General features: G+C 44.7%; 1 pseudogene; it reads left to right on the plus strand.

Moving 5' to 3' along the window:
* The first annotated feature begins 1,733 nt into the window (after positions 1–1,733).
* On the plus strand, positions 1,734–1,881 carry LOC115870813 (annotated as a pseudogene).
* The last annotated feature ends 1,910 nt before the right edge of the window (positions 1,882–3,791 follow it).

The raw sequence follows: 3,791 nt of genomic DNA on the forward strand, positions 1-3,791 counted from the left end.
CCATCATGATTTTACAATGTTTTATAGACCCAAAATGTGTTCACTTTAATTATCAGCACTAATTTAGGACAACTTCCTAAGATTTATATTCAATTAAATATGCACATATTTGACTTGTCTTACAGTCCCCCAAACCCTACCAAATTGAAATCACCTTCCATGTGTGTGGGTCCCTCGGTGCTACGGATAGTTTGTGTTTGTCTCCCATCCAAAAAGTTGGTAGTTGGTGCCAGCGCATGGCAATGCAATAGAAAGATCTGCCTGCTTTCTTTTGTGCAGAACCATGAGAACCCTGGGCAGCTCAGCTCTACTCCATCCCTCTTGGGGTGGCCATAATGGAATCTATGGGACAACAATAGGCCTGGTTTGGGTTAGACCTGAGGAGGTGTGTTAGTCCAGGTCGACTAGAGAGACAAATCCAGAGACACTCCTATATATGTAAGAGAGAACTTTATATCAAGAAGTAATGATGCATCAATAAAACATCCCAGTCAGGTCCATATCAAGTCCATAAGTTCTATATTAGCCTGTAAGTCCGATATTAGCCCATGAATCTTCACACTGGTGCAGCACATGCAATGACACTGAGTGCAGGAAGATCACAGGCCGGTGGGTAGAAAGTCCAGTGAGTCCAATGACAGTGGACGCACTGCCAGGGCTCTGGCTGCCATCAGCATGTCTCCATGTGGTCTGTCAACAGGGATTGGAAGCAGAGGGAGAGTGTTTGTGTGACCCACCTCCAGGAGAAAAAGAGGAAGTTCCCAGAATCCTCATGAGAAGGTCACGCTCACCAGAAGGCACAATCAGGCCAAGACCTGATTGACAGGCTACCCTCCAACCCTCCACTCCCCTTTATCAAGTAGACATGACGTTGTGTAACCACCACAGGAGGCTTCAAAAAGTTCATAAGCAAAAAGAAATTCCCATTACCATTCCATTCCATTTTCCCAAGAATTTTTTAAGCCCCCTCATACATATTTCTAAAATGAAAGAAAATTGTTGGGGGCAAAACTCAACAATGAGACTGAAAGATGTAAGAATAAAGACAGGAAAACATATAAAATGGAATTTCTTTATATTATATGGTTTCAGACATAAAATCAATACTCAGCTATAGGTTTTCTCAACTTAAACTAGTCTTACCCTATGTCTGGTAGCTCTGTTTCAGAAGGCAAAGTATTTGGTGGGTGTTTTTGCCATCAAGGGTGAACATTCATCCTACTGTTGCAGTATCCACCGGAAGACTTTGCTGGGGACCCGTCAGGAGGAGAAAGGACAGACTTCCGCACCCCAAAGGCACAGCACTGAATTTATTGGGAAGATCAGCTCTTGTTTATTTCATAAGTATACACTTGACATTTTGAAACTCCAGCTTGTTACCAATGGCTTAATTAGGCACCCCAAAGTTCATAAAAATCACAGGTTTAGCTTCAACTGAAAAGATCCTTTAACTTCTCTTGCTCTGAAATTCAATCTCATACACTGTACATGTAATGACGGCCCTCACAAATGATTGCAGATGATAGCAGGCCTCATTTAAAGGAGAGAAATCTAAACACAAAATGACCTCTTTCATTTTTTTTTTTTTTCAAATCTGTGCATCTTCGGGAAAAGAAGGTGTGAAACAGATAAATCAATACTGGCAACCAAAAAAAAAAAGGATCACTCACTCTACAGTCAGCAAATTGTTAAGCAAAACTTGCATTTATGGAGATTGACATAAATAGCCTAACTGGTGAGTGCCCTTCAGGAAAATTGCTTTTAAGACAAAGGCCTACGCTGCCGTCACTGGTTAAGGCCTCCGAAAGTGAAGGGTCTCCAGGACAGAGAATGCCCCTCTGCCACCTTCGGAGGGGCAGTTGCCCTGCTGGCCGACACTGTAAAAAAGAAAAAAAAAGACAAAGGCCTTTGATAACTCCCCAAAGATGCCTGATAAGGGACAGGCGCCCAGCCACAGGTCTTCATTATTTGGCTGAGTGTCCTCAACCAAATGCACCATCTCTTCGCGAATGCAAGTGGCATATTTGATGACTACTGGCAGCTTGTAACCACATATAACACCCCAAATAATTATGCTTAGGGGTGCAAATGAGAAGACATTGTTCTGTCTTCCCATGCGCAAGAAAAGAGATTCATAGGGAATGAGGGTGCTTTTAATTATGAAAGCCCTTTAGGCCGTGAAGAGTACTCTAAAAATGCAGATTGTTACTCATCGTTTGGGAAGTACTGCCTCAGTCAGTGTTCCGCACAATGTGACTCTGCTAAAAATACTGGTTCATCAATTGACTTCACACACACACACATACGCACGCACACCCCAAGGGTCATGTGGTCAAAATATGACAAATGATGTTCGTACATTATCGCTTTATATTCACGCCTGCCTGTTATGTCCTCTAAGCATATTAAAGGTCCTGAAAAGTCCTGCAGTAAAGCAAGCTGTGAGCGCGGCCCTCCCCTGTTGCCCTCTTCCACTCACCCGCAAGGCAACGGGTCTGGCTAGAGTGCTTTAATCAGTGTTCTTCCACTAGGTACAAGAGTGGACGGCATTCTCTTAGCAGCCTCTGGTTGGGTTTCCTCTCTCTGAGAGAATGCCGTCCACTCTTGTACCTAGTGGAAGAACACTGTGATTAAAGCACTATGGAGAATAAAAGGTGAATAAAATGGGAATTTTGACCTCCAGGGGCTTATGCCAACATGCCTATTCCCAACTAAACTGTATCATGGCGAGTGGCCCCCGCAGACAAGGTTGCCATGGCCGAGATGAACCAGGGGATATGGCAGACTGTGGAAATTCAAACTAAATCTTAACGAACGGATTGGATTTCACAGGGGGCGGAATGGGGGTGGGAAGTACAGACAGATGGAAGAGCAGAACACACAAGACTTATTCGAGCAGTGGTTCTCAACCTTCCTCATGCCATGACCCTTTCACACAGTTCCTCATTGTGTGGTGAACCCCAACCACAAAATTCTTTTCATTGCTACTTGATAACTGTCATTTTGCTACTGCTGTTATGAATCAGGCAACCCGTGTGAAAGGGTCGTTCGACCCCCCCCAAAGGGGTCGTGACCCACAGGTTGAGAACCGCTGTATTAGCTGCTAATGTAGCAACAACTACTTGGGTAGGATAGAGGTTTCAGTAATGGCCTGAAGGCTAACGGAGTGAAAGTTCAAAAGCAGAGTGGTGGAAAGCCGATGTCGGGGTGCTGGGAAGGCAGGTTGAAAAGTGGTTGCTACGAGCTAAGCAGCAGAAGAATCGTGAGGTAATCTGATCAACCACTACTGCCTGTCGGTCTGGTTGCGCTTGGGTGGCCTGCTTGTTACTATGATGCTAGAAGCCGTGCCATTGGTCTTTCAAGTGGCAGGCGGGTCACCATCACGGACAGGCCTACGCAGAGCTGACACACTAGGAAGCAAGCCCTGGTGGTCAGTATATGGAAATGCGCCGCTAAGAGGGTTACCGAGTCAGGGTCCACTCAACAGTCACTCACGACAACGAATACGATGAAAGTGACATGTAGAGTGATTTGCAAAATTGTCTTCAGTACAGAAGGGCATCCGCCAGAGCTTAGCCATCCTTTGCTTGAATCATCACAACAGTATGCAATTTAAGATCTTAAACAGATTCAGTTTACTACGGTTTACAATGCTGCACATTTTATTGGGAACTTTCACAAGTAAATAAGAGATTGAACTACTAGGGTTTGGGAGTAAGAGCGAATGGGAATGCATTTCTGCTGTCTTTCATCAGTCCGATGGGATGGCAGCACAAACAAGGGAGCCCCAA

Source organism: Echinops telfairi, unplaced genomic scaffold, assembly GCF_000313985.2.
Source record: "Echinops telfairi isolate 266 unplaced genomic scaffold, ASM31398v2 ScPeMD7_2;HRSCAF=8, whole genome shotgun sequence".
Lineage (NCBI taxonomy): Eukaryota > Metazoa > Chordata > Mammalia > Afrosoricida > Tenrecidae > Echinops > Echinops telfairi.